Here is a 24,223-nt window from a genome sequence, read left to right on the forward strand (position 1 = left end):
GGTAAGATTTCATTCTCTGTTGCACTGTAGATTTGTGTTTATATTTGTGCTTATATTTTAATGTGATGAGACTTTTCTTCAAATAAATTTTATAATGGTTTTGAATTCAATAATACGATAATCTATTTTTCTTGTGCAAGTTCACAACCAATTCAGAGAGAGAGAGAGGAATCGCAATGACAGAAGATCAAAATGTGAGTTTTATTCTTGATAAAAGCTAGATTGGAGTACATGGCTTCAATGTGCAGTAATAATGGACATGCCCTTCAATTTTAAACTAGGTAAACTTTTCCACTCAGTCTTTAGAGCAGCTGGGCAACCACACGTTTTCCCCACAGGGGCAGGTCCTTTACTGCCTGTCTGAGAGCACTCTAGAATATGTGCATTCTGCTGAGCTATCCTTATAAAGAGTAAGACCCCTAAAGAGACTGAGCCACATTTTGTCTGTTTTTTTCTCCCAAATACACCAGTCAGATAATTTACTCCCTTTCCTCCTTAGAAAGTTGATTTCAGCTGTGGGGCAACTATAGTACAAATTGTGTCTGGGATACTTTATTCCGTCAGAGAGCAAGGAAGCTAAAGACTAATGGAATCATGTCAAAAGGAAAAATAACCCAGCTTGAAGATGTTCTTGCTGGATAAATTTATGACACAGTGAGCATGAAAACAAAATACTGTCTAGAATTGATTATAATATATATATTAAAAAATCCATGGACCCTAATGATAATTTAAAAATAAATAAATATATATATATACACACATACATATATAGATACACAAATATGAAAATGAGAAAGAAGAAAAACACTTTTCTTATGCAAGATGCACTAGATTATAAAGATATATAGAATGATAAGACTGGAAATTTAACATTTGTAATTAATTCAGGTTAAGTGTCATCGGTAAACACTAAAGCCATTATGTCGATGGTCAGTGGAGAACAAGATATTCAAATGTTGGCAAAGGAATCCAACACAGATTGCAAGGGGGAAACATGTACACTTAAAATAGCCAGAACTTGCAGTCTCCATCTTAACTAAATAACTACATTTATAGTTGATGATCACTAATGGTGGGACAAGGTGGTAATTTTTTACTTTTTGCAGTGATGCAATATGAAGAAAATCACCTCTAATGTATTCTTGCCAACAATGTCAACCATAATCTAATCAAACATCTACATTTAATTAAAGAGAATATAGAAGACAGAGGAAAGGTTAAATGATCCCAAGTGTTAAAAATCACAAATTTGGAATGGGAGGCATTCTACAAGAAAAAAAAAAACAGGACAGGACTCTTTTGTCAAAAAAAAAAAGTGATTGTTTAAAAAAATTAAGAAGAAGAGGCTAAAAGCAAACAAATGCAATGTATAAGCCTTGATAAGATCCTAGTGAAAGGAAGAAAGAGGAAGGAAGAGGGGGAGGGAGGAAGAAAGGGAGCAAAGAAAGGATTATTTTGTCATTATTTTTCTTACTACAACAACTTGTCTCTCTTGAAGTGTGAAACATTTTTATTACTAGCTAACAGGCAGCTACAGGTTTTTGTTTATTTTGCTTTACGTTGTTCCATTGGCTGTTCTGTGTTCTCCATTCTTACTGTTAAGAATCAATACTTTTCAAGTAGTAATTCAAGTTTTTATTTATATGTAGAATTCATACATTAATATTCTCAAGTAATTTCTGGAGAGGACTAGTATGTCAATGTATTTCTGTAAAATATATTTGCCTTTTTAATAGAAATTTACATGACATGTATCATATGTATTCAATACACAGACGTCATATAATAAATTGCATTTCTATGTAAAGCTAATGAATTCACTGAAGACTTCTCAGGAGTTAATTTATTTAATGTGGTGGCTGTTTCATAATATATCTGTAAGTTACTTAGAGCAGCAGGTAAAAGAAACAAGTTTGCAAAAAGGGCCGTCAGCACTAGAATTTTAAAAGATTTTCTCTTCCCTTTAATAAAGCTTTAGATCCTGGGATAGTCACAAATTGTTTCCTATTTCTGTTTGCCTATAATCATACAAAAGAAGAGGTATAAATTTATATTATTTAAATATGATATTAATTTGTTTTTCTCAATAGTTCTCAAAAACTATTTCCTTTAAGCACATTACAATGCTATTATAAAAACTGCTCTCTCAAGTTTTAAAACAAATTAGGTCTACAATTATGGGATTGTATTTCCAAATGCCACATGTAATTTGCTCTGACAGAAGGGATTTTTTCACATAGACAAACATTTCAAGTTCTTCTATTGTTTATGGAAAATTAAACAGAAAACTTCTCATTTCATACCTGCATATACGTTATTTAGCCTCCTTCCATCTGCTCTGCACATGCTTTTATAAAACTGTATCCCATGGCAACCCCCAGTGGCATTTTAGCTCCACGTCTCCCAACTGAGCTCATCTCTCCTAGGGAAACCACCTTAGCACCTCAAGTAAAGCTCGTTTTTCATTAATTTGGAGGGAGTTTGGTTTGGTAGAATTCTCTCCACAATTTCTGTGATAGGATATATATGTTACATACACATTTCTTTATGCGTCCAAGAAAATACTTGATTTTTCACGTGGTTTGTGAATCATGTTTAAATCCCAAAGAGAGGAATGAGTCAAGTTATTTTACAAAATCACAAAGAAATGGCAGATAATCATTTTTATCAACGTAAAAGATGTCTTGTATACTATAAAGTTACTTGAAATAAAGCTTATAATGTTTAAACATGTAATGGGAAGAGAAAAATTCAGGTACATGCATGTACTTCAGATTTGTAACACATAACAACATCAATCAATGTATTAATTTATGCTGGGGAAAATGTGATATACTGGACAGAGCAGTGAACCAAAACCAGCAGAGCTGGGATCTGTTCACAAGGTGTGGCCACTGATGGCCATAATATTTAGAGCAGTCATTTAATCTCTGTAAGACCCAATTTTCCAGATCAGAAACTGGGTGAAGCCTCTCAGGGTGTTGTGAAGATAATATGAGATTCTTATAAAAACACTTTGTTAAGGACAGAGTACTGTTTAGCGCAGGGTTTGTTATTATACTCTTTAAATTGGTATTTTATTGCGAGTGTCATCTATACACAATGAAAATATAATGATATTGCAGCTTTAAGTACATTTATTTGAAACAATGAAATGATACCGTTAGAATCTTGAGGAGCGAAAAAGAAACAGTAAACTGCTTTCTGAATAATCTGTCCTTTCTTCAGAAATCAAAGCACTCTATTCCCTAACATTCAGTATCTCAATTTAAAATTGCTTTTATACCTTTTAATACACATCCACACTTTTAAAACCATTTTCAAAGCATAATTATTTTGAAAAATGTGTTAACATTATAATAAACCACTATGAAGAAACTAAAATCCATATGTGCTTATGTGTATCTTTAAAATATTCCATTTCTCTTTCTGGGTGTAATCATTGTTTCTTAAGTTTAGAATAATAATATTTATAAAGTAGTGTGGTTTTTATACATTCTAAGGAATTTTATTCAAACCATTTTATTTTATTGCAGATACTTTTACAAAATCTGAGTCATAAATTACAGATATTCTTGATGAAAATTCAGAACATAGGATTTATTTTCAAAAAGTGAATGTGATTGTTTAGGACAATTTTCTTGTTCAACTTTTAAGTTCTGGGTTATATGTGTAGGATGTGCAGGTTTGTTACATAGGTAAATGTGTGCCATGGTGGTTTGCTGCACAGATCAACCCATTCCCTCAGTATTAAGCCCAGGATCCATTAGCTATTCTTTTTGATGCTTTCCCTCCCCCAACCACGACAGGCCCCAGTGTATGTTGTTCCCTGGCATGTGTCCATATTGTTCAGCAAAATTTATTTAGAACAGTGTTACTAAAAAAATTCCACACTTGATTGTACTTATTGATATGGAATAAACTATGGGAAACAATCTACACTGAGACAATACTTTTTGTTTTACATGAGCAAATCATATAATCTACTAATTCAAAAAAAATATGTAGCTTGAAATGCTTAGCAATATACTTTAATGACTAATTCTCTGAGACTATGCTATCCCTTTTGATAATTTATTCTCAAATAATTGATTCTAGCATTAAAATTGGAAGGAAGGTCTCAAATAATTTTCTGTTTTTGCTTAACTGTAACCACATAGAATAGGAAAATACAAATTCATATGAATAAAATATTATGTTAATTCAATTTTCTTAATCAGTTCTTCAAATTAAACATTTTCTTAAAGATTATTACCAAGCCACTATAAAATTGCCTTAATAAGTTCTAAAATAAATTAGATTTATAATTATGAGATCATATTTCCAAATGACAAATTGCATTTGAGGTGATGAAAGTTCCTTCTTCTTCCATCTTAATCATTATTCTGCAACAGGAGAAAAGCCACAAAAAAATCCACAGTTCTAGATGAACTTATCTTTTGCTAAAATAACACTTTCGGCTTCTCAATCATTTCTCCAAGGAGAGGTATTTACAAATCAAAATCTGTACTCTTTATCTTCTTCCCTGACTTCACTTTCATAAGCAAACTGGTTCAGAAGCCATTAGGTGGGATGAGCAACATAGACACTTGTATGGGTGGTAGGGAAGGGAGTTGGAGCTGCCAGACAATGAAACAGTTGTTAAATAGAACTCAAGAAGAGTAAAGAGGGAGCCTACCTGCTGAGGTGTTGGCTTGGTAGGAGGTATTGGAGTCTGAGTGAGATGACCAGTGTGGTTTTGTAAAGCAGATACTCCAGTACTGGGTTTTGGTGCCCAGTAGAATGAGAAGACCACACGGAGAAGCAGATTATAGCAGATTGTTCATGTTATTTCATGGTTGCAGAGGGACATCTTCAGCATAGAGTGGGAGTGCTGAGTCAATGGGTAAATCCACTAATAATGTTGGAGATTCTCACCAGCAATGTATGTATATGTAACCATTGTTTCCTTACAACATAAAACTTGCCAATATTTCTTCTCAATATTTAAAAAATTTTGCCAACCTGATAGATGAGAAATAGTATCTCAAGGTGTTGTTACTTTTTTTCATTATGAGTTCATGAGCATCATTTCATATATATAAGGATCATTTGTATATCTTCTGTTATGAATTCTCTGTTCATATATTTGGCTATTTCTGTGGGATTTTAAGGTTTTTTTAATCCTTAATTTTTAAGAGCGTTGTGAATATTAATAACTATTTTCTGAGAGTTTTTGAGTTTCATCTTTTGAATTTGCATGTTGTATTTTTGTCATTTTAAAAAATGTGATAAAATCTGTATTTTAAATATATATAGATGATTATGTGTGCATTTTCTTTTATTGCTACCTCCATATTATAAGGAATTAATCCATGTTTTCTTCTTGTGTATTCATTCTCTTATTTTTTAGATTTGATGTCTGATGTTCTTAAAGTAATTCTGGTCTGTGTTGTTAGATCCAATTTTAATTGATTTCCAAATAGCTACACATTTATCCTCACATTTTTATTTTGAAAATTCATATTCTTCAGAATTATATTGATGAGTCTAATTCTTCAATTTCTACTCTATGTCTATTCATGAGCCAGTACTATTCTATTTTATCTACAGAGGCTTCATATTATGTTTTACTGTTTGCTGGGGCTAAGCCCGCTTCATTTTTTTTTTTTTTTTTTTTCCCAGGAGGTGCTCGCTAATTCTCCATTGTTGATTCTGCCACTTGTACTTTAGTGTCAATCTGTTAGAGTTTAGAAGAAAAGACTTTAGCATGTTGAGGGAATAATTTAAAATTTATGTCTTACCTTGGATTACAATTATTGTTTTATGTTTATTGTTTACTTTGCATCTTTCATAAGTATTTTTAAGCTTTCTTCACATAAATTATTTTATTTTTTTGATAAATTTATTCCTAATTCTTTGATCATTTTATTGTTCTCATTGCTTCTATAATAGGTGAGTTATTCCCCCTCATGATATATCTTCAATTCTTGAATGTCAATTTTTTATTTTTCTAGTTTGCTACAGTTTTTGGTTTAATATTTGGTTCCGCATTGTTTCAGCTCTTGAATATGCCATGTAATACATTTTATCATCTGGAAATATAATTTTCCCCTTTTTTCAATGCTCACATATCTAATTCTTTTCTCTTATGTGACTGCTTTGACTAATAAATCTAACACAAGTGAGCATAGGGAAAACCACTGCCTTGCTCTTATTTCCTTCAACATGGACAGGGTGAGCATTTTCTAAAATTTTAAGTTCTACTTCTCATTTGATTAAAAAAAAAAGAAAAAAGAACTGTCTAAATTTTTTCTCTCTTCTTGCATTTTACTATATGCTTTTAAGAGAAGACAAGCCACATCTTCAAAACTTTGCTCAGATGTAGCTTCAGGTAAATACCAGCTGGATACCGATTTCATCACTCACAAGTTCTACTTTCCACAAAACACGAGGATAGAAACTCAATTCAGCCAAGTTTTTGGCTGCTTTATAACAAGGATAACCAAGGATAACTGTTCCTCCAGGTCAGTTTCCAATAATATGTTTAATATGTTCCTCTTTTTTTTTTTTTTTTTTTTTTTTGGAGGCGAAGTTTCACCCTGTCTCCCAGGCTGGATTGCAGTGGCACTATCTCGGCTCGCTGCAACCTCCGCCACCTGGGTTCAAGCAATTCTCCCGCCTCAGCCTCCCAAGTAGCTGGGATTACAGTCACCCACCAACACGGTGGGCTAATTTTTGTATTTTTGTAGAGCTGGCGTTTCACCATATTGGTCAGGCTGGTCTTGCACTCCTGACCTCAACTGATGCACCTGCCTCGGCCTCCCAAAGTGTTGGGATTACAAACGTAAGCCACCGCGCGCCGTCCTCATTTCCTTCTGAGACCTCATTAGAATGGCATTTACCATCCACATTGCTACCAACATTTTGCTCAGCATTACTCAAGCCTTTTTCCAGAAGACTGAAGACTTCTCTACAGAAATCCTCTTCTCCTTCTGAGCCCTCACCAGTACCACCCTTAATCCGTTCATAGCAAGGTAGGGTTTTTTTACAATGTATTTCAAAACTCTTCTAATTTCTACCCATTAGCCAGTTCCAAAGTCATTTCCACATTTTCAGCCATTTGTTACAGTAGCACTTCCATTCCTCCATACCAATTTTTCTGTTTGTGTTCATTTGGGTTGCTTTAACTAAATACCATGAAGTGAGTGACTTATTAACAAAAGGAATTTTTTTTTCTCACAGTTCTGGAGACTGGGACATCCAATATTGAGCACTGGAAGATTCAGTGTCTGATGAGGACCTACTTTCTGGTTCATAAATGTTTCTCTCTCACTGTGTCCTCACGTGGTGGAAGGGAAGAAAGAACTCCCTTGGGTCTATTTTATAACATCATTAATCTCATTCACGAGGGCTCTGCCCTCAGGATCTAATCACCTCCCAAATGTCTCATTCTCTAATACCATCACATTGGTAATTAGATTTCAATGTACAAATTTTGGAAGGACAAAAGCCTTCAGACTATAGCATTATTGACTATGATGTTGCTTAGAATTAAAGGATGAAGACTGGAACCTTAGACATTTGACCCCAGGAATTACTGAGACTTGACCTTGTTCAAACTTACAACATTAACTCACGGAACATAGGTGTATAATACAGTGGTCTTCAAACTTTTTGACACCAGGGATCGGTTTCGTGGAAGACAGTTTTTCCACAGAATGGGGTCAGGGATGGTTTCGGGATGAAACTGTTTCACTTCAGATCACCAGGTATTAGATTCTCATAAGGATTGCACAACCTAGATCCCTTGCATATGCAGTTCACAGCAGGGTTTGTGCTCCTATGAGAATCTAATGCCCTGCTGATCTGACAGGAGGCAGAACTCAGACAGTAATGCTGCCTTGTCTGCTGCTCACTTCCTGCTGTGCAGCTCAGTTCATAACAGGCCCACAGGTTGGTACTGGTTCACAGCCTAGGGGCTGGGGACTGCTGGGATGGTAGATCCAACACAAATGTGAGCTTATAATAAGATTACTATGTACTGAGTTGAACACTTTGTACCAGGTAGCTGGAACTGTATATATGTAAACAATAATCATTTCAGGAGTGATTTTGGATATCAGAAGTTGTGGCTTGAGATTCATAAGACCTCTTGATGTACATTTTGGGCTTCCTATTTTACATTCTTTCTTAACTTAAACTTGGTCCTGAATGAAGTATATTGTCTCATGTGCTTGATTGCCATTCCAAACTTCCAACGCAGAGTGGGAGGTGCAATGAGTTTTGGGTGAAATATATATATATATATATATATATAAAATATGTGTGTGTGTGTGTGTGTGTGTGTGTGTGTGTGTGTGTGTGTATATATATATATATATATTTTTTTTTTTTTTTTTGAGACAGAATCTCGCTCTGTCACCTAGGCTGGAGTGCAGTGGTACAATCTCGGCTCACTGTAAACTCCGCCTCCCAGGTTCACACCATTCTCCTGCCTCAACCTCCCGAGTAGCTGGGACTACAGGCGCCTGCCACCATGCCTGGCTATTTTTTTGTATTTTTAGTAGAGACGGGGTTTCACTGTGTTAGCCAGGATGGTGTCCCATCTCCTGACCTCGTGATCTGCCCGCCTCGGCCCCTCAAATGTATTTTATTATGTTGAGTATTTATTCACTGAGTCCTATTCATAATATTTTTATTAAGAATGAATGTTAAATGGCAAAAATTTTCAGAACTTATGGAGATGATCATGAAAGTTTTCTCCATAAGTATATTTACCTAATAAATTTTGTAGTCAATTTCCTGATACTGAGACACTCTCTCACTTTACTGGAATAAACTCCCATGTTTGTAATGATGTTTTCAGTTTTTTATCATTCAGTTGAATTCTATTTTAAAATTTATTTTTATTTTTAATTTTTGTGGGTGAGTACATAGCAGGTCTATATATTTATGGGGCACATGTAATACAGGCATGCAATATGAAATAAGCACATCATGGAGAATGGTGTATCCATCCCCCTCAAGCATTTGTCCTTTGAGTTACAAACAATCCAATTACGTTCTTTAAGTTATTTTAAAATATATAATTATGTTATTGACTATAGTCACCCTATTGTGCTATCAAATAGTAGGTCTTATTCATTCTTGTATATATTCTCTTTTTTTGGTACACACTAATCATCCCCACTTATCCTTCACCCTACACTATCCTTCCTAGCCTCTAGTAACCATCCTTCTACTGTCTGTGTCCATGAGTTCAATTGTTTTGATTTTCAGATCCCACAAACAAGTGAGAACATGCAATGCTTGCCTTTTTGTGCCTGGCTTATTTCACTTAACATAATGATCTCCAGTTCCAACCATGTTGTTGTAAATGACTGGATCTCATTTTTATGGCAGAATAGTACTCCATTGTGTATATGTAACACATTTTCTTTATCCGTTTGTCTGTTGATGGACACTTACGTTGCTTTGGAATCTTAGCTATTATAAACACTGCTGCAGCAAACATAAGAGTGCAGATATCTCTTCCACATACTGATTTTCTTTCTTTTGGGTATATACCGAGCAGTGGGATTTCTGGATCCTATAGCAGCTCAATTTTTAGTTTTTTGAGGAATATCCAAAGTGTTCTCCAGAGTGGTGTACTAATATACATTCCCACCAACAGTGTGCCAGGGTTCCCTTTACTCCACATCCTCACCAGCATTTGTTATTGACTGTCTTTGGATATAAGCCATTTTAAGTGGGGTGAAATTATATTTCATTGTAATTTTGATTTGCACTTCTCTTGTGATCAGTGATGTTGAGCACTTTTTCATATGCCTGTCATTTGTATGTGTTCTTTTGAGACATATCTAGTCCAATCTTTGGCCAGTTTTGATCAGATTATTACAAATGTTTTCCTATAGAGTTGATTGAGTTCCTTGTATATTCTGGTTATTAATCCTTTGTCAGATACATAGTTTGCAAATATTTCCTCCCATTCTATGGATTGTCTCTTCACTTTGTTGATTGTTTCCTTTGCAATGTGGAAGCTTTTTAACTTGATGTGACCCCATTTGTCTATTTTTGCTTTGGTTGCCTACGCTAGTGAGGTATTGCTCAAGAAATCTTTGCCCAGATCAATGTCCTTGAGATTTTCCCCAATAGGGAAACTATGATTTGATTTTTTGTGTATGGCGAAAGCTAAGGGTCTAGTTTTGTTCTTCTGCATATGAATATCCGGTTTTTCCAGCACCGCTTATTAAAGAGATTGTCTTTTCCTCAGTGTATGTTCTTGACAACTTTGTCAAAAACAAGTTCGTGGTGGTGTGTAAATTTGTTTCTGTATGCCTTACTCTGTTCCATTGGTCTGTATGTCTGTTTTTATGCTAGCACCATGTCGTTTGGTTACTATAGCTTTGCAGTACAATTTCAAATCAGGTAATGTGATTAAACCAGTTTTGTTCTTTTTGCTTAGGATAGCTTTGGGTATTCTGGGTCTTTTGTGGTTGCATATAAATTTTAGTATTTTTAAATTTTATTTCTGCATTGAATCTGTAGATTGCTTTGGGTAGTACGGGCATTTTAAAAATATTTATTTTTCTAATCCATACACATGGAATATTTTTCCATCTTTTGGGGTCCTCTTCAACTTCTTTCCTCAGTGTTTTACAGGTTTCATTATAGAGGTCTTCTACTTATTTGATTAATTCCTAGGTAATTAATTTTATGTGTGACTGTTGTAAATTGGATTACTTTTTAAAATTTCATTTTCACAGTATTCACTGTTGGCATTTAGAAAGGCTATTGGTTTTTCTATGTTGATTTTGTATCCTGCAACTTTACTGAATTTGCTTACGAGTTCTGATAGTTTTCTTGTGGAGTCTTTAGGTTTTCCCAAATATAAGATCATATCATCTGAAAACAGGGATAATTTGACTTCTTCCTTTCCAGTTTGGATGCCCTTTATTTCTTTCTTGAAATTCTTGAATTTCTTGAATTGCTTTCTTGTCTGATTCCTCTTGCTAGGACTTCCAGTACTATGATGAATAACAGTGGTGACAGCTGGCATCCTTGCCATGTGCCAGATGTTGGAGGAAAGGCTTTCAGCTTTTCCCTGTTCAGTACCATACTTGCTGTAGGTCTGTTGAAGAGGCTATGTTGTCTCTGGTATATGCCCTGGGGTTCATCGTCTCGCGCCAGGAAAATTTAGGACACAAACATACGCAAGAAGTTTAGGAGCAGAGATTAAATCGGCAGAAGTGAAGAGAAAGAGAAAGGGCTCTCTCTGTAGAGAAGGAGGGGTCTCCGAGTAGAAAAGACTGGCGGGCGGATGCGACAGGTTTTGTAGTCAGGTTTGAGGAAGCAGTGTCTGATTTATATAGGGCTCATAGATTGGTTCTATCAGTTATGATGTTTACATAGCATGCGGGAAGGCTGCCCGCCCCGCCCTAATCTTATTATGCAAATGAACTTTCCAGTTGATCGGCACTACCTTGTCTGCTCTTTACAATACATGTGGCTGACAGAAGGAAAGATGGAGACGCCATCTTGAACATTATTGGCCCAAATGCCAGTATCTATGTCTGCAGCTTGAATTTACAGGCCACTCTTCGTTAGAAAGGAAAATAAGTTGGGCTGCTTTTCATTAAAAGGAAAATCTTACTGAGGACTTCCATATCCTCACTATATGTCTAAGTGTTTTTTTCTTAACTCTTGTATCACTGTCATAAATAACTTTTTTTATGCTGAGGCATATTCCTTTTATCCCCAGTTTTTTTAGCATTCTTATTATGAAGAGATGTTGAATTTTATTAAATGCTTTTTCAGCATCAATTGAAATAATCATATGGCTTTTGTCCTTCATTCTGTTGGCATGATATATCACATTGATTGATTTGTGTATGTTGAACCATACTTGCATCCCTGGGATAAATCCCACTTGGTCATGATGAATATCTTCCTAACGTATTGGTGATTTCAGTTTGCTAGTATTTTGTTAATGATTTTTGCATCAATATTCATCAGAGATATTGACCTGTAGTTCCTTTCTTTTTTCTTTTTTTTTTTTCTTTTAATGCGTCTTTGTCTAGTTTTGGTATCAGGATAATACTGATGTCATAGAATGAATTTGGAAGTAATCTCTCCTCTAGTTTTTGAATAGCTGTAGTGGGGTTGATATTAGTTCTTTGAATTTTTGATGGAATTCAACAGTGAGGAGAACAGATCCTGCGCTTTTCTTTCTAGGAGACTTTTCACTAGAGTTTTGATCTTGTTACTTGTTACTGGCATGATATGGTTTAGCTGTGTCTCTACCTGAATCTCATCTTTAATTGTGGTTCCCCAAATCCTCACATGTCATGGGAGGGACCTATTGGGAGGTAATTGAATCATAAGGGCTGATTCCCCCACTCTTATGATAGAGAGTGAGTTCTCATGAGATCTGATGGTTTTGTAAGGGGTTTTTCCCCCTTTGCTCAGCACATCTCTCTCCTGCTGCCTTGTGAAGAAGGACGTGTTTTCTTCCCCTTCCACCATGGTTGTAAGTTTCCTGAGTCCTCTTTAGCCATGCAGAACTATTAGTCAATTAAACCTCTCTCCTTTATAAATTACCCAGTCTTGGGCAGTTCTTTAACGCAGCGTGAGAATGGAGAGTACAGGTCTGTTCAGATTTTGGATTTTTTCCTGGTTCAATCTTGGTAGGTTGTATGCATCTAGGAATTTGTCCATTTCTTCTAGAGTTTCCAATTTTTGGCAGATAACTGCTTATAGTAGACACAAATGATCCTTTGAGCTTCTGCAGTATCACTTGTAATATCTCCTTTTTTATTTCTAATTTTATTTCTATCTTGTCTCTTTTTTCTTCATCTGGCTAAACGTTTGGAAATTTTTTTTTAGCTCTTCATAAAAACAACTTTTTGTTTCCTTGATATTTTTTATTTCTTTTATTTCAAACTTATTTATTTCTGTTCTGATCTTCATTATTTCTTTTCTTGTACTAATTTTGGGTTTGATTTGCTCTTGTTTTCTAGTTATTCAAGATGCATCATTAGATTATTTAAAGTTTTTTTCTCTTTTTTGATCTAGGCACTTATAGCTATCAACTTCCCTCTTAGTACTGCTTTTGCTGTATCCCGTAGGTTTTTGTATGTTGTGTTTTCATTATCGCTTGTTTTAAGAAAATTTTTTGTTTCCTTCTTAATATCTTTGCTGACCCACTGGTCATTCAGGAGCACATTGTTTACTTTCCATGTATTTGCATCGTTTTCTAAATTCTTCCTGTTATTAATTTCTAGTTTTATTTGACTGTGGTAAAAGAGGATGCTTGATATTATTTCCATTTTTTTTTTTTTTTTTTGGTATGTTTTAAGACTTGTTTTGTGACTTAATGTGTAGTCAGTCCTTAAGAATGATCCACGTGCTGAGGAAAAGAATGTGTATTCTGCAGTTCTTGGATGAAATGTTCTGTAAATATCTATTAGATCCATTTAGTCTATAGTGCAGATTAAATCTGAGGTTTCTCTGTTGGTTTTCTATCTGGAAGATCTGTTCAATGCTGAAAGTGGATTGTTGAAGTTGGCAGCTATTAATGTATTAGGCCCTATCTCTCTCTTTAGCTCTAATAATATTTCCTTTATATATCTGGGTACTCCAGTGTTGGGTGCGTATATATTGAAAATTGTTGTATTCCCTTGCTGACTTGACCACTTTGTCATTACATAGTGACCTTTTTTGTCTCTTCTTACGGTTTTGTCATGAAATCTGTTCTGTCTAAGTGTAGCGACTCCTGCTCTCTTTTGGTTTCCATTGGCATAGAACATCTTTATCCCTTTATTTTCAGCTATGTGTGAGTTAAATTCTATTTGATAATATTTTATTTATGATTTTTCATAAATGAATACATATCAGGTTGATTTGTAGTTTTTTTATTAGTGCAGTTGAATCAAATTTAGTTATCTGTTATATATTCACTTCATAAAAATAACGTATAAGTGATCTTTTATGTGTTATCAGGGAAAATTTAAATATCATTGACATTATTAGGTCTATGAATAATTGATTGATTTCATTTGTGAAAAAATCTGAGTCTTATTCTTTTGTATGTGGTATTTATTTGATAACTTTTTATATTTTCTTTTTGAAAATTGACCCATTTTAAGCTTTTTTCTCTGCTAGGGACAGCTTTTGTAAATTGTATTTTTCTATAAAATTACCTACTTCAGCCTAAGTTTCAAATTTATTTGTATAAACTTGTTCAAAAAGTCTTAGGATTTTAAAAACATTATTAGTTTCAAAGATTCAAAGGTTATTCCACTTTCGTTAATTCTCAGTTGGTGTCATTTTGGTTTATTTTATTTATTAGTTTGGCTCATGTTTTTATTAATTGTCACTAAACATAATTATTACTTTAAAAAATTTTTAACCTCAATTTTTGTGTTATCTTTACTTTTTCTTTTGCTTTATTTTGGTTTACTATATCTCCTAAATTTTGATTTAATATTTGACTCATTTATTTTGATTTTTTTCATTTATATTGATCTTTGTATTGAAATATATGTATTTCTGTTGATTATTGCTTATACTATAATCCTATAGATTCTAACAGTCTAAATTTTCATTATCATTATTTTTGAGACATTTTAATTTTGATTTTAATTATCCCTTCAAATCTAGAATTGTACAAAAGAAATTTTTAAAATTTGGGGAAGAAAGAAACTTTAAAAAGCTTTGTATTAAGTTTTAGTTTTATTGCATTGTGACTGGCGAATACTGTGTGTCATTCATACTTTAGGATATTTACTAAGGGTTTTTCAGGGTCTAATGTGTAATCAATTCTTATTTATTTGAAGAAGATGTAACTTCTATTTTTGGCATGCAAAAAACCTTAATGATGTTATTTAGGTTATCTTTATCCTTATATATTTTAATACATTTTTCCCACTTGTGTCTTGGTGGGAGAGTCCTGTATTATATTTTTTCAGTCAATTTATTCTCATATCTACTTGAGTTTGTAATTTTTATTGGTAGTTGTGGTGTTATATTATTTGGATACTTGTAACTCTTTTATCTTTATTGTGACTTTTTCTTTTAGCTTTGTAAGTGGTTGTTTGTTACCTGTTTTACTGTTTTTGGACCTGAATTTTACTTTCTTATTTCACAATTTAAAGCTACTATATTTGTTTGGCATTTAATTTGATTTGCATTTATTGTAATACCTTCATACATATTTATATTTTGCTTTTCTTAATATTGTTTAGCTATGTCTCTTGTGTTCAGAGTAGAATTGAATTTTATTTTGTGAAAAAAGATATATTAAACTCGACATTTATTTGATGGATATGATATATTTGGTCTGAGCTTTGTCTTATAAGTGTAAATGAATGTATTATATTACATATTACTGTTTTCTATATTAGATTTTCCCCTTGCTCTATTTTGTATTTCTTTTGATAAAATTTGATAAAATTTACCGAATTTTGCAGTTTATTTATATGTTTATATACATAATATCTTTATAAATATATATTTATATCTTTTCCACTTTCTTTTAACTTTGTATGTTTCTATCAGGAAATCTGTGATCAGTTTTAATTTTTTGTTAATCATTTCTTTTTGCTGTATGCCCATAAGTTTTTTTGTAATCCTCAAAATCTAATGATTTTAATAGAATATTAAGTTCTGTCTTGGGGTTTACTGTTTTCCCAAGTACAAGTTGATGTTTTCCATATAAAAAGAATTTGTTTTTAGTTTCTGGAATATTTGACTGAACTATTTATTTAAAATATTATGTCTTTTCTGTTGTTTGTTTTTTTGTTAGTGACTTTTTGAGTGACTTCGATTATATTCATTTTGGGTTGTTTGTTCCTTTTTATCTTTTTGCTTAAACTTTCTTTTCCTGTACTTACAATTATGAGCACTAGTTGATGCTATCCATTTTCTATCATTAATAAAAATCACTTCACTGATTTCACTTATATGTTTTTAAATTTACCTCTGAATAGACTTATAACTATCAATGCTGATTTTTTTATTTGTTTTTTTGACATGGAGTCTTGCTCTGTCACCCAGGCTGGAGGGCAGTGGTGGATCTCATCTCACTGCAACCTCTACCTCCCAGGTTGAAGTGATTCTCCTGCCTCAGCCTCCTGAGTAGCTGAGATTACAGGTGCCCACCACCATGTCCACCTAGTTTTTGTATTTTTAGTAGAGATGGAGTTTCTCCACATTGGCCAGGCTAGTTTTGAACTCCTGGCCTCCAGTGATCCGCCTGCCTCGGCCTCCCAAAGTGCTGGGGTTACAGATGTGAGCCACTGCGCCTGGCTTCAGTGTTGATTTTAAACGTTTATTTACATTTTCATTCACATGTTATTGAATGTTTTATAATAATTGTCTCACAATTATGCTATGGAATATGGATGGTTTTATTTTATATTCTTATTGATCTTTGTTCATTGGAAAGAGATTCAGGTTTAAGTCACTGAAATTTTCTTATGGAAATCAGAAATCTGTAACTCAATTATTTATGACAGCCTCAATGCTTACATGTTCTAGATTGAATTTTCTACATTAAAGGTTGATACATTTGATAGTCTTTTTACAGACAGCTGTTTCTCATAATTTCAGTATTGAGAACGTACATTATATTTGGCAAGTGATATTGAAGACATTTGAGTACATTCTGAGAAACACTTTTGAAGTATTTGGTAAATTACTACTGTAAATATTTTACAGAACTTCAGTAAGTGTCATGCTAGATTTTAAAAAATCACTTAATGTTTTTAGTTCCTGATTGGCTGATTTCTCATTAATACATATTTTTATAAACTTTAGTAAATATCAATTGGGTGTTTTACATAGCTTCCTTTATACTCACCAAATTGAATGCATCATCCTGAAACTTGCTATGCGTACTGTGTCTATAGACAGAAGTTTTGGCATCACCTAGAAACTTAGTAGAAATGCAGAATTTACAGCCCAATTCAGATCGAATGAAGCCAAATCCACCTTTTAAAATGTTCCTAGATAACTTGTATTTCCATTAAAAAGGGATAAGCCTTGACCTAAAATAAGAAGAAAGTTATGTTTTATTATTACAAAAATTTATATTAAAGCAGAAATTATTCTATTGTTTATTTACTTATTTATTTTATTTATTTATTTTTTTAAGATTGTGTCTCACTCTATCACCCAGGCTGGAACGCAGTGGTGCGAGCTTGGCTCACTGCAACCTCTGCCATCCAGCTTCAAGTGATTCTCCTGTCTCAGCCTCCCAAGTAGCTGGGATTACAGGCATGTGCCACCATGCCTGGCTAATTTGTGTATTTTTAGTAGAGATGAGGTTTCACCCTGTTGGCCAGGCTGTTTTTGAACCCCTGACCTCAAGTGATCCACCCGCCTTGGCCTCCCAAAGTGCTGGCATTACAAGCGTGAGCCAGCATGCTCAGCCTATTCTATTATTTAAAAGAGACATTGATTTGGCATATTTATATGGATTTTAACTTTGTATAAAAGATGGTAACAACGGAATTCATAGTCAATTACGTCTTCTTAGTTTTGGCATTTTCTACTTGGAATAAGTTAGCATCAATATCAAGAGATCTAGCCCATTCTTGCTTTTATTTTTCCTAATAAATTTAAAGGGTATGCATACATACACACACTTTTGGTTCTCATGTATATTTTTCTCTACAACAGTGTTGTCTGATAGCACTTTCTGGAAATGCTTTCTATGTATGGCATTCAGGATGATAGCTACTAGCCACATGTGACTGAGTACTTGTAATTATTAAGAAGTTGAGAATTTAAACTTTGATTTAATTTTAACTACTTAAATTTAAATTTACATGTGACTAGTGGCTACTGTAATAGACAACAAAACTCTTGTAACAGAGACTAGAGACTATGGCCTGCTTTTATATGGCCCTTGAGCTAACAATGATTTTTCTGTTTTTAAAGGATTGTAAACACACACACACACACAAGCACACACTTGTGCACATAAACACATGCAAATGAAAAAGAATATTGAGTGCAATGGAGTGGCCCACAAATCCTAAAATAGTTTTTTGCCCTCTATGAAAAAGTTTGCAGACTCCTGTCCTAAAATGTTAATTTTATTTAGTACAGCATGCATAGTTAGGAAATAAATTTAAAAGCAGATATTTTGGAAAGTATGCTATTTTCTAGCATTCTAGAATTTATACATTTATTATGATGATGGGTTACTATTAAGAAATTTGTAAACATTTTACATGACAGTTTTGAGATTTTGGAGATATGAAGGCCTTAATTTAACTTTCCCATTAACTATTGATAATGCTTTATTTCATGTTTATGGTTGATAAATTATCAATATCATCTAAAGTTTGATGAAGTAAAGATACATTATTTAGATTTTAAACCTTACAAGAAAAGATCAGTGATAGCCAAAGAAAGTTTTTCTCTATTTTAAAGTATTCGTAATTAGAGATGGGAGAGCGAGACGGGCGGATCACGAGGTCACGAGGTCAGGAGATCGAGACCATCCTGGCTAACACGGCCGCGCGAGGTGGCGGGCGCCTGTAGTCCCAGCTACTCGGGAGGCTGAGGCGGGAGAATGGCGTGAACCCGGGAGGCGGAGCTTGCAGTGAGCTGAGATCCGGCCACTGCACTCCAGCCTGGGCGAAAGAGCGAGACTCCGTCTCAAAAAAAAAAAAAAAAAAAAAGAGATGGGAGAGCAAATTTTCCAATGTGGAATTCCTTAGAATTGTCTTTTATGTACCTTCTACTGAAATCTTTTGCTTTCTGTGTATATCTGTGGAAACTATGGCATCTTCCAAATCTTAGAATTATTTTATTCCTAGATTTTGAATTTTAAGAATCATAAAAATTGTATCTTATTGTTTCATCTCCTGGAAAATTTTCTCAGAAATATTTATTTTAAGGTATTGAAAATTTTGAGTTATCAAATTCACAATATTTATAATTTGTTATGCCAAACTTACTCCATGAACTGTATCCAAAATAATTTGAATAACATTTAGCATTTCTTTTATTGAAAATGACTTGATTCATTTCTGCAATGTCTCTTCAGTTTTGTATATAGTTTCTTAAATGATGTGTCATATTACTTGATGCCAATGTTTGTAGTCTGAATAAATATTCTTTCACAATATTATCAAGTTTTACTATGGTCTCTGCCAAATGCAGAAAATTTCCATTATCACTCTCATAAACTTTCTTGGATGATCTTCTGAACACATTTGCCTTGCCAAAATCAAAATTATGTATATTATATATTCAACAACAACATGCCATATCTTCATTTAGTCTCTATTCTTCAACAAAAGTAGTTACTGATTTTTCCAAATTAGATTTTCATTACAAATATCTAACACTGTGATTGCTGTCCCGTTTATTTTATTCATGTTTCCTCATTGCTCATGACTGATTATTGTCCATTCTTAAGTAATGGTTGATGTTTTTTATCCCTGAAGAAACTGAAAAGAAATATGAGACCCTTTGCATGTAGAAACCAGTACATATGAGTTTTTTTATCTAAAAAATATCAGAATAAAATAACTACCCTCAGACTTCCTTCTTGCTCTGTCTTTCGTAAATTGAAACTTTCTTATGTAAGTTGCAAAATTTTCAGCAAAAGTGGCTCATTGCTGAATATTTAAAAATATGTCCACCTTCTGAGATTGTAAGGGAACGCATTTCATTTGATGATTCTTCAGAATTTGTTTTTGTCTGCTAGATTTTCTTGAAGGTCAGTAGTCGTTGACATGGCAGTGGGAGATAATTTCATGTGCCATTCCATCAGTGACGATTTGTACTATATTCTGCTAAAGTTAATAGCTCTGAAGTCTTTTCCTTTGCCTTTTTTTTTTTTTTTTTGGTAATTCACTCTGAATTCTCCAAAATTTTTGCAATGTTCCAAACGTTTTATTGTGTGTGTGTAGTTTACCATTTTTTTTGTCTCAATACTATTTATCATAATAAAATAAGCTGTTTCAATAATTATCTTCTGACAGTTTCATTGTAAATCTCATTGCACTTATAGTACTTAGGAAAAATAGCAAAATATAACATAATAACACATAATACTTTTATACTGGGAAAAAGCAAATTTTAGCACAGCATTTAATTTTATACTGATTAAATTTCTGCGCTAAATATTAACAATTCCTGTCATTTAAAGAATGGATCATTATATAAAAATCGTTAAGCCTTCATTAATACTTAGTTTTGAATTATTAATGGGTAATTGCTAATTGCATTTATGTAATTTGTATCATACTGGAAAGCATCTTTTACTTAAACAGGGAACTCAGAAAAACCTTAATGTTACAATAAACAATAAGAAAATAATGTGAATTGCAATAAAAATATATTAAATATAACCAGTGCATTAAGTTCAATGAGAGATGTTTTTATTTTTATGACTATATATACATATATGTGTACATACATATAACAACAGATTGGTTGATTGGTTAATCATTTGATTTATTGATATATGGATAGATAAATTGACTGCCAGGTAGATAAACATATTTTTTGAAGCTCAGCTACTTGTTCAGAAGCCAAGGTTATCATATATGTTATTAAATCAACACTGGTTTTCGATTCACAAATATTTAGTTTACCAACTTGTCCCTCCTTTATAAGCCCCAGCGGAATAATGTATAATGACCCTATTATAATGGAATGCTTTATCCCCTCTACTGGAAAGTTTGTTTTAATAAATATGCAAGTCTCCTACTTTGGGGTTAAACAGTTATGGTTTTTATATAAAAATTAAAATGATGTTTAAAATGAGTGGGTCACCCTGAGAAGTGTTATGCTCGATTTGAATAACCAGAGCAGTCCAGTATTTCACTTTTTACTTACAATCTTGTTCTTTCCAAAAGAATATGCAATGAGTCAAGGGAGATTGTGTTGAAAGATAAATCTCATGTCTAATGGTTATGCACCATCTGTTGCTTAAATTTTGACATCCCCCCTACCCCTCCCTGAATAATTTATTTCTGGGATAGATGTACCTATACAATTATTTATTAGATTTTTCTCATGATTCACCTAAGTCATTCATACAAAGAGGTTTGTGGCGCCTATCTCACCAAATGCCCAAATATGTAAGAATGCCAGTGCTGACCACAGTTTAGAGGTCCCTCCTTTCCCCATATACATAAGTATGCATCTTTTTTTTCTCTTTATCTCTCCTTCCCTCTCTCTTTTCCTTTCTTTCTCTCTTTCTTTATTGTCTTTCATGCCATATTACACAAAAGGACGTAAATGTTAGAAAGGTACCTATGTAGAGAGAAAGCATCAAGTTATTAAGCTTTCAAAAGGCCATGTGGGGAGCCTAAAATCATGAAGCAGTAGAATACATAATCCTAATCTCTTTCATCCAACCAATGACAACATAATGTTTGGAGTTTGTTGTTCCTGTTTGTTTTCATTATGCTAATGCACCCAATGATATTTCATAATACTTTGTATTTGGAACTTGGATTTTAATATATAAATTTCATTAAACTATATAATATGTAAAAATAAAATCCATTGCAATAGAGAATGTTCCAAGTTATTCAGCTTAAATAAGCAAAACTGCAGGTAGCCACAGTTAAAGCTGGAAGACAGTGGCCTCTCTATCCTGAGCCAAGGAAATATATCATTCTTTAATTTGTCAAATTTATTTGCAATTGTTTAATGGGTATTTGATTGGTAATATCTTATTTTCAGAATTTGAAAATGCATAATTTGTTCAAAAATTATAATACATAATTTATTAAAAAACAGTGGAAATGGAAATAATAACAATGACCCATTTAAAAAATTGAGTTGATAATCATCTAAAAATTAATGGAAATTTTTAAGGTTCTATGCAATGTATTCTTTTCTTGTAGAAATATTTTGTTGTTTTTGTTGTTTCTCTAACTGATCTGATTTTTAATGTGTTGTATACAGTTTGAATTTAGTTTTCTTACCTTATGTGGTTACAGTGTGTTCCCAGTGTCAGCAGTTGACTTTTATATATCAAGTTATTAATTCTATAAGCAAGCTCATTTTAAATAACTATTATATAATTTCTGCTTTAATGCTATGTACATTGACTTCATAAACAGATACAACTCTGATATGAAAATGTCATTTTTCTCTGCAACTACAATGCTACTATATACATTCTTTGAAAAAATGATCAATAATATCCCCTATTACTTTAGTTTGTTAAGATACCTTCTTGTGATCATCCTACATACAAAAAAAAAGAATATAGAGAGATTATAAGATATAGATGCCAGCTCATTATACACACAATTGTATCCTTAACCCTTTCAACTAAACAAAGGCAATTTAGTATTGTAGCCACGTATGTCTTCTATTGGAGTGGATCCTAAAACAAGAGATAAAATAGTTGGCGTTGTTTTATACAGATGGATAATAGAGGTAGTGAAGTACATGACTTGCGGATATTTCCCCCGATGTACTGCTTAGATTTCATAAGGATCCAAAAGTGAAACTGTTGCTGATCCTTCAATCACCGCATCCTTTTATTCATCCTCATTATGTTCAAAACATTGAGGCAAATTCAGACTGTATTTTATCAAACAACTGGATCAAGTTGAAACCAGATATTCTAGTTTGACTTTTAAAATTTTGCCTCTGTCTTTGGAGAGGTTCCTGAGTGTCCTACATTGTTTGGCAGCACATAAATGGCACAAACAACCCTTCTTATCTTATGCCAGAAGAGATTATTTTGAAATTCTCTATTAGAAAATAAAACTTCAGTTTATTTCTTATTATGAAGTATGTAGATATTTTGTAACCATATAGAAATCTATATAAATTCTTTCACATGATCTGAATATTGGCAGAAATGAAATTAAGAACAGTATTATATTATATTTTAAAGACTACTTATATAGGCCCCAAATTTCTACAACATTTGTGTCATCTTTCCATTAAAAAACCATAGTTTCCTTATGGTTATTTTTAAGCTTGGCCTTAACATTAATTTTTGTTTTCAGGAAATGTACCCCAAAAGAACTCTGAGAGAATATACTCAACTGTCCTGCTGTGATTAAACAAGACTGCTGTATTTTGTAAGTTCATCTATTTTTATCTTTATTCTTTAAATAAAGAACACTTTCTGCTGCAGAAAATCCCTTTTCTCATTTGGAATTAGAGTCTAATTTTGTTTTAATGGAAGGCTTAATTGATTTTATTTTTTTCAAACTTTGTTTTATCTTAGTTTTATTCAGTTTCAATGAATAATGAAAAGACATTTCTTTTTTAGATTAATTCTGTTTCCTTGTATCTATTGGGTAATATTTTAATGGCTTGTGATACGAATCTTATCATTTGGTAAAAGGGCAGTGCTATCAGTAATGCTGACTTGACCTTGGCAAATATATTGGTAATTTTAGTACCTCCATTTCAGTGAACAAATACATTTGGTTTTACCAGGTTTTATGAAAGTAGCTAAATACTGCCCATCTTTAGGATACAGAGTAATTTTATCTTGTTACTAATACTTAGATTATACATTCAAGGATTATCATATTCATCATGATGAGATATGCACTATATGATTTTGATGTATTAGGATATAACTTTTTTTTGCACTATATGATTTAGATGGATTAGAATATAACACTTATTTATTTCGCATGACCCAGAGCAACCAAAGGCTATTGTGTAGAAAATCATGAATGACATTAAATTGAATGTTTCCTAAACGTTCAAATTCATAATCCTTCTCAGTATCTCAAAGTTGAAATTTTGCTATTTCAGTTTCTGAAACACAATATAAAGCAAATAGATTTTCCCCTCCTTTACAAACTGCCTTCTGATATTGAGATAAAATAGTCCCTTTGCCCATAAGTAGTTTTCTATGACAGACACAGTAGGTTAAGAGACCTGTATTACAGGTTATTTATTTAGACACTTGCAGCTTTTTTTTTTTTTTTTTTTTTTGGCTTTTCCTTCAAGCAGATTTTTTTCACACCAGAAAAAATCATGGCTGTATCCCCTTATAGTAAATGAATGGAGGGATCAACTAGATGGAAAAAAGGGTCTAAATTTCTGAATTCAGTGGCATAATAGTCATTACAAGTGCCCTTCATCAGGGAATTTTTATTATCCTAGTATTTTGAACAACTTAAGTGCTGCGTATGGTAACATAAAGAACATACTTAAGAGTTAGAACAGATTTTAGAAACTTTTCCAGTAATTCCAAGGGCATAAATTAGTTCAAAAATAT

General features: G+C 33.0%; 1 protein-coding gene across 1 annotated transcript in view; it reads left to right on the top strand.

Annotated features, from left to right (window-relative positions):
- Window positions 1-24,223, top strand: part of MARCHF1 (membrane associated ring-CH-type finger 1) — an 820,720-nt gene that overhangs the window by 237,586 nt on the left and 558,911 nt on the right. The window contains exon 2 of the mRNA XM_017959171.3: window positions 22,989-23,063. The gene's annotated coding sequence lies outside the window, so the exon portion shown is untranslated. The remainder of the gene's footprint in view (window positions 1-22,988; window positions 23,064-24,223) is intronic.

Source organism: Papio anubis, chromosome 3, assembly GCF_008728515.1.
Source record: "Papio anubis isolate 15944 chromosome 3, Panubis1.0, whole genome shotgun sequence".
Classification (NCBI taxonomy): Eukaryota; Metazoa; Chordata; class Mammalia; order Primates; family Cercopithecidae; genus Papio; species Papio anubis.